The sequence below is a fragment of the Saccopteryx leptura genome, chromosome 2, assembly GCF_036850995.1.
Source record: "Saccopteryx leptura isolate mSacLep1 chromosome 2, mSacLep1_pri_phased_curated, whole genome shotgun sequence".
NCBI classification, from domain to species: Eukaryota; Metazoa; Chordata; class Mammalia; order Chiroptera; family Emballonuridae; genus Saccopteryx; species Saccopteryx leptura.
In genome coordinates, this window is record NC_089504.1 from 264732119 (window position 1) to 264744672 (window position 12554).

Consider the following 12554-nt stretch of genomic DNA (forward strand, 5'->3'; position numbering starts at 1 on the left):
TTTGAATCAGTTTTTTTTCCAATTCTAAGATTTCCGTTTGATTTTTAAATAGTTTCTAGTTTTCTGCCAAAATTCGCCCTCTTATTTGATTCCTTTAACATACTAATCAAAACTAGTTTAAAGCCTGTGCCAACTTCCCTTTTAACTTCCTTATCTGTATTTTCCACGGGTCTGTTTCTGATGTTCGTTTTTCATTTCTCTTGGTTTTCAATTAAATCTCGTCTTTTCACGTACTTGGTTATTTTTGACTGAGTGCTAGGTATTGTTACTGAAAATTGTATAGATAGCTGAGGCTCTATTACCTCCCTTTTGAGACCATTTGTTTTCTTCTCATCGGCCACTAGGCTAACAGCACTAACAATCCCAGGTTACTTAATGCCATCAGATAGTTAAATGCTACAAAGCTAGCTTTCTGTCCCTGTGGGAGCAGATCTATGCCTAATTTATCCTTATTCCTAGGATATCACCCTGAGAGCCCCAGCTGAAAACCTGGTCCATTTCTCCTAGTTGAGCTCCTAACTCCAATGTTTGTTCCCTCAGCCGCATGGGTCTAAAGCCCCGCTTAGCTTTTTGTTCTCTTAGCAGCTGCTCTTGAACTTGACAGCTGCCTTGAGAGGTATGAGACACGCTGGGCTTTTCCCCTTTGCTTCCTTTTTCTCCCAGGATCTTAGCCCTGCAAATCCTCACTGCAATGGAAGCTCTCCAGTGCTTTCAAACAGGTGAATATTTAATATATTCTTGCTGTGTGTATTGAGAGAGAAAATAACCTAGTCTACCACTGCTGAAAATATAGCTCAAGCCAATTAAAAAAATATATTTGCTGTTAGTCTGTTTGTTGATGCCTACAGGATTATTTTTAATTGAAAACCTTTTGATCAGGCTATATCTAGGTATGGGTTTCATTTTAAAAGTTGTTAATTTTGCAAAAAGCCTAAAAACAAACAGGTTTTGTTTTTAGGTAACGGAAAATCTTTTACTTACTTTTTTTGGGGGGACAATTGTATTGGTTCTATTTCCTCTGATCTGTTGTCCAGAATATCTGCTCTATATCCACACCCTGGGCTCTCCCTTAGGTTCCGTCCACGTGTAACGCCTTCTGGGTCGGCATTTTCCTCTACTTCTCTGTTTAACCTGATTCTGAGATCTTCCCAACATTCCCCACTGTTTCAGTGCTCTGCATTTTCAATTCTCTTCTTTGTGTCTGTCAAGGGAAAATTTAAATCTGTCAATCTGTAATATTTGTAGTGCAATTGTTTTGCAAACTTTCTTACACCTACTTTTAATCTCATTTTATAATTCTCATCTCAGTTTAGTCTCCCTTTAGATCTGTCTTCCTTTTAAGTCATAGAGTTCGCATCCTTCAGCTTTTGAGGCTGTCAAATGGTTTCTTGAAATAACCTTAATCCTGCAACAGATTATTCTCAAATGTATGCTTATCCTTTGAGTCTCCCAGATACTGTTAGGTATCTTTTCCTGATAGTGACTTATAATTGACATGCCTGTAATTTCTACCTGAGGAACTATTTTAAGCATATATATAGAGAGAGAGTAAATATGTTGAAACCTGGGATTTATAAATAACTCTTAGGGTCACCATCAGAAAATCTGGAGCTAAGAAAACAATAATAGCTTGACCGGTGGTTGCACAGTGGTCAACAGAGTGTCGACCTGAATGTTGAGGTCTCTGGTTCAAAACCCCGAGTTTACCATTTGAGCAAAGGATTGCCAGCTTGAGCTCAAAAGGTCGCTGGCTTGAAACCCAAGGTCACTGGCTTGGCTTGAGCCCCTCCCCCTAATCAAGTCACACATGAGAAGCAATCAATTAACAACTATGAGTTGATGCTTCTCATCTCTCTTCTCCTCCCCTCCCTTCCTGTCTCTATCTCTAAATAAATAAATAAACAAACAAGAATAAAATTGGGGGATTATATTGCATTCTTAAATTTTAAATATTAAATGGACTGCAAAGCTACATTTTTACATGTTGAAATATTTGTAATACTACAAAGTACAGATACCAGTAGAGCACTTTAGTTTCTAGACTTGTTCACCAGGCACCTGCTATTTTCCTGCAGTGATAATAAAAGGAACACAATGTACAAGGACATGTACCCTAATTTCATATAATATTAGAAAAGAGAAAAACAAGTATATTAGTGGAGAAAAGTATAACCTATTGGAAGGAGGTTTGGTGAGGGAATTGGGAACTGTCTGACCTATTTCATCCAAGGAACTAAGTATAATGTTAAGTCGGTTGATTTATTTGAACCTAATCCCAGAAATCACCAAAATTTTATGTGACATTAGTGTTAAATATAGAGGGAACATCTTGCATTTTATACAAGAAAGTCCTTGTAGAAATTCAAGGTGAATTATCAATGCTATTATTTTTACTATAATTATTATTATTTTCTGTGCTTCTCAAGGGCAGTAGTTATTACCTTGAGGGGGCTGATGAGAAAAATTCAGAGAGGAATCTGTTAGAATTGCTGCACTTTCAGCCCGTAACCTATACGCACATAGATACATTTCCCTTCTTGTGTTTCCTTGAATGAAAAAAGAAAAAAAAAAAGCTGATATTTGATACTTAAAAAGTTTCTTCACGAATCAGATTGCTAAGTTAAACAACCTTGTTATTTGTTTCCATTTTTCTGCCTTGCTGTTATTTGTTTCCATTTTTCTGCCTTGCTGTCTTTTTAATTATACAGTTTTCCCTACATTCCTTTGATTCTCTGCTATCCCCATCATTAGATTTTTTTTTTGGTCCATCTTAGCAAACATCAATGCCCCAAATTAACAGCAAAAATGTATGAGGTAATTATAGCTCATGATTTTAGGGTGGCTACTGGTCACATGCATGGTTAGAATCACACACACACCAGCACTGTAGAGAGAACTTGCTCCCTTAAGACCTTAGACGTTTCCTTCCTCAGGTCCTGTGTTGGAAACCCACAGGGAAATGGCAATAAAAACCACTGACATCTTCTCCCTGCTTAGGTGACATGAGTTTGACAGGATTGGGAAAGATCATCCGTTTTCCCTCTGCACTGTCCATTTTATAGTAACAGAAATTAGGTGGAAATTTTCCTTTTAAATTTCAAACCCTGACTGCTCTACCCTCTTGAAAATGTAAGCTAAGAGCCCAACCCAGGAGCCATTAGCCATGAATTTTATGGTACGTTTTTCCAAAGCAAACTGTCTTCCATAATTGCACATCTGGGACATTTTCACACAGAAAATAATCTTTAGTTCAAAGATCTGAAATAATTTCCCTCCTGTTCTATGACCTAGTGTTCCCTAAATTGCATTCATACCGGTTAAACAGGGGCGTGTCCAAAACAGAAACAGGGAGGCAGTAACTCAAGCACCTCAGGTAAGAGCAGCCTTCCGGGGTGGGGGAGCTGACTCTGACCATGTCCTCTGCTCTCACTTCCCCCTGAGCTTGGGCGTGGACAGTTAGTTCCTCTTCTGGGTTTCAGCAACTGGCCCCTGAATTTCTGCTGCGTCATGGTGATCTTCGCTCCCAACGGAGTTATGCTGAGAAAGTACTATGGGTACTGACACAAATCATTATCATAGCTAAACCATCGTTTCTACAAACAGAGATCATGGATTAAACATCAAGCCAGACAGCAAGAGACCAAAGGAATGAGAAAAACATTCTTACACCAGCAGAGCTTTCCTTAGGATGCCACATTTTATTCCAAAGGGGCAATTCAAAGTCAAATCTAGAAGACAACTCACCTAGCCAAGATGAGAAGGGCTGTGGGTTCACAGTGGGATGGGCTCTGAGTATTTACTTGGCAGTCCTGGGCCCACGTGCTTGGGAGAAAGGAGCCATAATCATGGCTGACACTTCGGTAGCACTCTACAATCTATGAATCTGTAAAGCTCTTGTCCCTGCATCGTTATATGTTACCCACACAGTGACACCCAGCTAGGTGACCCTGGGTAAGTCCTTTAACTTCTAAGAGACTTAAGTTTCCTTGGCCATAAAAATGAGAACAACAGTGCCTGTCTCTTAGGACTGTTCAGGAGATGAGTGTAGCACTCAAAATACTGGCACTGAAGACTGCAGACCCCGTTGAAAAAAATTAGAGAATACTACTATGCATTAAGTGTACTTCCAAACAAATTGCCAGTGTTTTCTCTTCTTTCTTGTAGAACTTTATAAGCTAATTTAAAACGATAAAGAACCTAGGGTAGCAAAGAAAATCTAAAAGAAGAGCCAAGTTCAAGGAACCATTTTAAAGCTACAGAAATATAAACACTATGTGGTATTAGTGAATGAGTAAATGGGACAATAAAATGTAACAGAGTACAGGAATAGGCCCATACAAGTACCGTCACTTGATCTATGACAAAGATGCTATTGTAAGTCTGTGGAGAAAGAACGGTCCTTTTAATAAGTGGCACTGACTCAACTCCATGGCAGTACAGGCAAAAAATAAAAATAAAATGTGTCTCCCTCCACCTTGCACCATATATACAAATTAAGATGGATCACAGACTTAGATATAACATGTAAAATACGATTTCTAGAAGAAAGAACATTTTTCGTAGACCTTGGGGGTAGCTAAATATTCTTAGAACATACAAAAAAAATATCAATGACCATAAAAGAAAGGCTATAGCATTTGTACTTCTTTAAAATTAAGAACTATTAACAGAGTGAAAATTCAAGATACAGGGAGAAAGTATTTTTAGTATACATATATATCTAACAAGAAACTCCCATCTAGACCTGTATCAAGAACCCCAAGAAACCAAAACACAATACAAAGCAACAAGATTTAATAGGAAGAAGACCTGATCTTCAAACAGGAAGTTACCCAGCTGGCCAATACACATATGAAAAGGTGCTCAGCATCATACATCATCGGGGGAATGAAATTTAAAGCCACAGTGAAATACCGCTGTACCCCTACTAGAATGGCTGAAGTTAAGAAGACTGGAAATACCAAGCGTTGGTGAGAACAGAAAGCAGCTGGCACTCTCACATACTGTTGATGGGAAGCACACGTTGATTTAGCCATCTTGGGAAACCACTGGGTTGCCTCTACTAAAGGTAAACATCTATAAACCCAAGATCTGGCACCTTCTATCCTGGATACATATTCCAAAAAAATAAAAACATATCCCCAAAAGACTTGCACAAGAATGTTTATAGCAGCTTTACGCATAATTGCAAAATCTGGAAATAACTCAAATGTATACCAACAACAAAATGGATAAAGTTTACTCCTATAATGAGATAGTACACAGGAATATAATAGTACTGCTACATGCGACATAGATGAATCTCACAGACCTAGTGTTTCATAAAAAGAGTCAGGAAAAAAAAACAATGCGTCCTATAGGAGTCCGTTGATAGGAAGGTCAAGGATAGGCATCACTAGTCTCTTGTGACAGAGGCCAAATAGCAGTTACCTTTGCAGGTTATTAATTGGTAGGAAGAGTGCTGATATGGTTCTATATTTTGATCTGGATAATGGTTTTGAGAATGAAGAGATATGTAAAAACTCACTAAACTTTACTCTTAATATTTGTGTACTTTATTATATATATATTTATACATTTATTACATATATACATACATATGTGTATATAAATACACATAAACTTATATATAAACACACACACTTTTAACAGTGTCTGGTACATAGTAAGCCATCAATAGATATTAGCCATTTCATTATTAACACCCCAAGGAGTAAACGGAGCGAGCGATGTTACCTTATTTCAGAGATGACGGAGGTGAAGCTGGACCACCGGCTCACACATGCTCACAAGCTTACAGAGCTGACAGGGGGCGGAGCTGGGGCTTGAGCCATGCCCTCCGCCCCATGATCTACCAGTGGTAGTCAACCTGGTCCCTACCGCCCACTAGTGGGTGTTCCAGCTTTCATGGTGGGCAGTAGAGGAGCAACCAAAGTATAAATAAAAAGATAGATTTAACTATAGTAAGTTGTTTTATAAAGATTTATTCTGCCAAACTTAGCGAAAATCTGACATAAAGTACTTGGTAATTATTATTATATGCTTTAACTTGCTGTAACTCTGCTTTATAAATTTTATAAAGTAAAGTTACTTCCCTACTTTATAAATCACCATTACTGTGGAACCAGTGGGCAGTTAGAAAATTTTACTACTAACAGAGATACAAAAGTGGGTGGTAGGTATAAAAAGGTTGACTATCCCTGATCTAGACCCGAATACTGCCTGCCTTGCCTCGTAGTGCCCCTGCAGGGGTGACTGGAGCTGCCTTGCTGCTTCCCAGCTAATCAGAGCACGCTGTCTACCTTGACAGCTGGTGCTGGGAGACTTCTCACGTTTGGGTGGACTGATGGGGGAAGGCAGACCGGCAATCGGAGGAAGCACTTGGCTGCTTTGGACAGGATGCCTCCCAGTAACAGGTAAAACATTAAAGATGTATTTATAACCACACATACATTGCACAGAACCATGCATTCCTAGAGTTACAATTACTGGCTTGGTATATGATGGGCCCAGAACACAAGGATTGAGAAATACTGGGGTTTTGTACAGGGCATGCAGGAGATGCCCCTACTTCCTCTATGGCCAGCCCTGCAGCTGGCTCTGCTCCAGGCACTGGATGGAAACCAGTAAAGGGAACACTCTGAGACTGCTCCATGATTCCTTGTGATTCCATTTCCAATTCCTAAAAGTACAAGTGTGGCCGCTGGTGTTTGGTATAAGCTGAGCTGAACAAATCTTATAGGTAGTCACAGGTGCTACCAAAATTTGCCTGGGCAGCTCTCAGTGTCTGAGGAAGGACATCCTGGAGGACAGAGGGAACAGCCAGTGCAAAGGCCCTGGGGTGGTAGCGGGGCTGCCGGGTTTTTTTTTGTTTTAAGGAGCAGCACAGAGAACAGTGGGGCTGGAACAGGTGATAAGTTGGGATGGGACTAGCAGAAACTGAGGTCAAGTGAGAGCCAGAACATGCTCCAAGCAGCATATTTAAAAAAAAACACTGAAAGACCCTTCTGAGTGATCTCTATTATTTTCTGCTATCAGAGGCTTATAACTGAAAGGTGCTAGGGAGGGAGAGAAACTAGGGCTGGGCTTATTCATGCACCTGTGAGGCATTGTTATCTAGAAAGAACTGAGGAACAGATTTTTTAAAAAATTCCATTCTCTTCCACTATCTTGCCCAAGAGCCCAGGGCCTCGGGGCAGCACTGCTAGTGGGCCAGTTTCTGTTCTTCCTTGGTCTCAGCCGGAACAGGTTCTCTTGTTCTCTCTCTCTCTCTCTCTCCCCCCACCCCCATCCCTTCCTCCCTTCCTGAACCAGGCAGAGAAGGTACAGAATTTATTTTTGCACTTTTGTGGCAAGGCTGAGTTATTTTTATCTTTATAAATTATTTCCCGTTCTTTAAGAAGTATTTCATTTAATGAGATGTATTTCTAAGTGAGTAGGGTTATGCATATTTCAGCAGGCACCCTTGGGGCTATCTGAGAGCCTAGCTTGGCTGGATGTTTCTAAGTCCTCGTGGCTTCTGTTCTGGGTGTGGTCCCAGGAGCCAGGAGCTGACTGAGCCCCAGAGAGAGTGAAGATGGAAGAATGCAGGCACAGAGTGAGGGGAAGGGATGGACCCAACCTTCCTGGTTCCCTTCTGCATTGCGTTTTGTTGACTAATAACTTTGTAATAGCTTGGGTCAAATTTCCATGGAGTCTGGGGTAGGGGAGGGCAGTAAGGTGCCCCTGGGTCCTCAGGCAACAATTTTTACTGGAAACTGCTGCTTATAGCCCTTGTGTTAGAATGTGTTGAAAAGGGAGTTCCAGGTTCCCCAGCCTGAGTAAACATTATGACATTTATATTTTCACCGTCAATACTTGCAGCTGTGGATTGAAAACATTTTGATGCATGAGCAAAGCAAACCTCTGGACTTTTTAAATGGGGCTGACTTAAATAGAATATCGGGAAAAATCTAGAACTGGCTTTCTGATGTAGGGAAAAAGGAAGGAAACCAGGAAAATAGGAATGAGGAAAAAATGAAAACAGTTAACAATGACAGCAATGTCTAAATATAACAGCTAGCAATTATTATGTTCTTCTTATGGTCTGAATACTGAGTGACAGTCTTTTACCTATATTATAGCATTTAACCTTGCAATAACCTTAAAGCAACTATTATCCCCATTTATTTTTCAGAAGAGAAATGACATTTAGAGAGGTTAAGTAACAAGTTCAATTCTAAACAGTCAGGTGCATCACAGAAGTTTCGTCTGTTCAAAGTCTTCGGAGAAAGGGAATTTGATGAAGAAATGAGCAAGACTTAGGGAGAAGCAGACAGAACTATACAGGTGGAAATACAGGAAGTGAGTTCTGGCTGGATGGTAGAAGACCAAACACTATATTGGGCTTCTAAAATGAATGTCACGTTGGGAACCTCCACGACGTGTTTTTATTTAGAAATGTTTTTTGAAACTTGTTATGTAACTTGGGTTACATGTGTGTGCAGTTTCTTAAGCAACGGGAGAATGGGTGATACGCTAATGAAAGGTAAACACTTTTCCTGGGGTGTCGCTCATGTGATAGGAGGCATTAATAGCTCAGAAAGCCGGCTTTTAGTTATTATCACGGGTGTTCTCTCCTCTCAGAGCGGTGTGATAGACACACTGCACCATCAGCCTTTCTGAGGGAACTGGACCCCAGGGCCCCAACAGTCACGGGAGCTTGCTAGGCCCACCCAGGTCTGCAGCACTGAAGGGGTGTGACTCTCAGTGACCTCCAAGTACCCTGCCCACCCTCCAAATCAGGATGCCCTCTTCTCTCATGCTTCATATACTGTCTCCTTCGTTGACCGATTTTATCATTTATCTTCATATCTATAGACAGTCCCCAAACCTAAATCATTGCAACTCCATTTGTGAAGTCTTAAAAAGCTAAGCTTGGGTAGCACACTAGGGTGGATAACGCTAATGTGTAGTATACAAATACTAGTAGGGCATATACATACAGTGCCGTCCCCTGGATCGAGCACACAGACAAGCAGAGCTTTAATTCTCTAACTTGGCCAACCCCATCCCAAGTTTGCTATAGGTCCAGCAGGAAGCACAAATGGCAACTTCCGGGGGCTGGTGACTCTTCCTGGTGACATGGCTGGTAGGACGAGGTGGCACTGGTGTTAGAGTGCTAGGACAGCCCCTCCCAGCTTTGACCTTTCTGTCTTTGATTAGAGTGGAGAACATATTTGAAAGGAGTATATTTTTATTAGCATCTTTTGGGAACATCTTGATATTCTGACCTGGGTTAAAATTCTCAAAAATCAAAGGGCTAAGTCTCAGTGTAGTCTATGATGGAGGGGAGAAATAGGTTATTTGCATTGGAAGCGCTGTATGGATGGATGTCTGTGGGTTAAATGGTTTCTCTTTCTACCCTTTCTATTCTTTCTGCCATTTCTTCATCCTCCTCTACTTCCTCCTCCAAGTAGGCAATTGTAACTCCTGAAGGCAAGAGCATGTGATTTATCTTTGTATCCAACAAGGCACCAAGTTCTGAGCCAGCAACATGTAGGTGCTTGGTATTTGCTTGTAGGCTGGATGGACGGATGCACTGAGGGTGGACAGAGAGGAGATTAAAGTCTCCTAACTGTGCCACCTACTGGCTATGTGAATTAGGCAATTTGTCATTTTTAAGCCAAAATCCCATATCTTTTAAAATTAGGAAATGTACCTACCTCAGAGTTTGTTATGAGGAGTCCGTGAGATAATGTTAGAAAAGCACTTAGCGTAGTGCCTAGTGAGATTAGCCTGCTCAACAGGTGTTACCTAGTTAAAGTAAGATAGGAATAAATATCAAGATTGAGAGAAGAGAAATTCAGAGCACTCATGGTGAAGGACTATACGACAGGAGGTCTTTCATTCAAGTTGAGACTTAGAAAGATCTCCTGGGAATTCCACAGGCTAGGATACCAAAACCTGGTGCCTGGTGAAGACAGAGTGACTGAGGAATAAGTTGGGAGGCCGGGACTGATCATGGACCAGAAGGTTTGGGCAAGCACTTAATTCTTATTGAAAATAAAAAGTAAAAAAGGACTCCAACACGGCCTGGCATGCGGAGGTCCTGGGTTCGGTTCCCGGCCAGGGCACACAGGAGAAGCGCCCATCTGCTTCTCCACCCCTCCCCCTCTCCTTCCTCTCTGTCTCTCTCTTCCCCTCCCACAGCCAAGGCTCCATTGGAGCAAGATGGCCCGGGCGCTGAGGATGGCTCTGTGGCCTCTGCCTCAGGCGCTAGACTGTCTCTGGTCACAACAGAGCGACGCCGCGGATGGGCAGAGCATCACCCCCTGGTGGGCATGCCGGGTGGATCCCGGTCGGGCACATGCAGGAGTCTGTCTGACTGCCTCCCCGTTTCCAGCTTCAGAAAAATACCAAAAAAAAAAAAAAGGACTCCAACATAATCTCAGTCCACGGTCAAGGAGTAAAGCTCCTTCTCTCACTATATACCTGAAAATAAGCCTTAATGTCTTTAGGGGAATGGTCTCCTAATTTAATGCTTCCTCCATTTGTTCTTTTAGACTTTGACCTAGCAAGTCCTTGCTGAGTAACTGCTATCATCTGGGTACGATATCATTACAGAGGGCTTCAAGGATGAACACGAAGCCCGCAGTTGCCAGTCCAATGAGGTTCTGTAGGTTTATCCTTAAGTTGAATTTGCATGTAAGTTGGAAGTACATTTACCTATTAAATGCAACTTAGATGTATGTTTGTATTAATACAGTGTTTATTTTTACCTTTCTGTGCATATAAATACTTAAACATTTTCAGACCTACAGAACCTATCTTGTTCGTAACCTGGGGACTGCCTGTACTTTTATTCCCTATTAAAATCACCTCTGCGCAACAACACCAAAAAGCCATCTGCAAAGATGTGGATTCTTATGCAGGAGACCGTGACTAAGGGGGACCCAATGCTAACCAGATCAGGCCACAATCAATTCCCGGTTGTCTGGGTTTTGTAACTCTGGTAATGCTGGAGAGTTCAGGGAGTTATTATGTTTGAGAAGTGATGAAGACAGTCAAGGTCACTAGGGATCCTGTTTGCTAAACACATGGTATAGAGCAGGGGTAGTCAACCTTTTTATGCCTACTGCCCACTTTTGTATCTCTGTTAGTAGTAAAATTTTCTAACCGCCCACTGGTTCCACAGTAATGGTGATTTATAAAGTAGGGAAGTAATGTTACTTTATAAAATTTATAAAGCAGAGTTACAGCAAGTTAAAGCATATAATAATAATTACTTACCAAGTACTTTATGTTAGATTTTCGCTAAGTTTGACAGAATAAATCTTTATAAAACAACTTACTATAGTTAAATCTATCTTTTTATTTATACTTTGGTTGCTCCGCTACCGCCCACCATGAAAGCTGGAACGCCCACTAGTGGGCGGTAGGGACCAGGTTGACTACCACTGGTCTAGAGTGAGAAGGGGTGTGAGGTTGGGAGTAGGGGATGGGCTAATGGAATAAGGGAGGTTGAAGACTGAGGTCATGATAGGACACAGAGTAAAGGTGAACATAGGAAGGGTAGAAACTGAAAAGGTTTGAGAGGGCATTTTAAGTCTAGAGGTGGAATAAATGTAAGAGATATAGAGTTCAAGCAGTTGGCACAAACTAGTCCAGGTCTCACAGAACACAGGGAAATAATGATGGTGATGCTTAAATGTATCTGCGCTACTGAATGTAGGAGGCAAACAACGTGTCCCGGGGGTGGGACACACTCTTTCTACACTTGTCTTCTATTGTGGTTGAGAGATGTTGGATCCTCGGGCAGATGCCACCAGTCTCCTGTCTTCTCTATTACCTTGCACTATGGCTATTGCTTTTTTATTCTAAAATTTTTTTTGTAGTATAAAAAAGAGGAAAGAAAATGATGAAGATCTCCACCTCAGTAAGCCAGTGTGATAGACTGTCTTGTCTCTCAGCTTGAAATCCAAGTTTGCCAACTAGAAAGCCAGAGGATTCTGAAGCACCCCCTGTTCTGAGCTGGGCACCATGGTAGGAAGAAACTGACACCCAAGTGTCAGAGGAAGACAACTTGAGACCCAGCCTGTCTAGGAAATTTGCATGGTTGGCAGCAGGAAACACCAGAAGCTGATGCTTGATTATTTTGGATGAGGTTTGATTCAGGGAAAATGTAAAACAACAGGTCACACAAGTCATTGTCACCTAGATTGGTGTTGCCTTTCCTTTGGTTAGAACAGACAACTGCCTGTGTGGTATGAATTAAGGGGTATCATGAGTAAATGTCATGAAATCTTAAAACCATAGAACTGAGAGAGACTTTCAAGATCATCTAGTCTAGAAATTCCCTCCCTGGTGTCGCGCACGTGGCTCAGCCCCCGGGGCAGCCTGGGGGGCCTGTTATTTCCAGGCGCGCTGCCCAACCATCACTTCCGATGTGCATCGAGATGTGAAGAGAACTGGGAACGCTAATGGGTCCAACTTCACCGTTTCCCAGGTGAAAAGCAGAATAAGGCACAGTGGCTGGGTCAGCTACTCGGGGCAGAATCACAGCTGTCATCCCC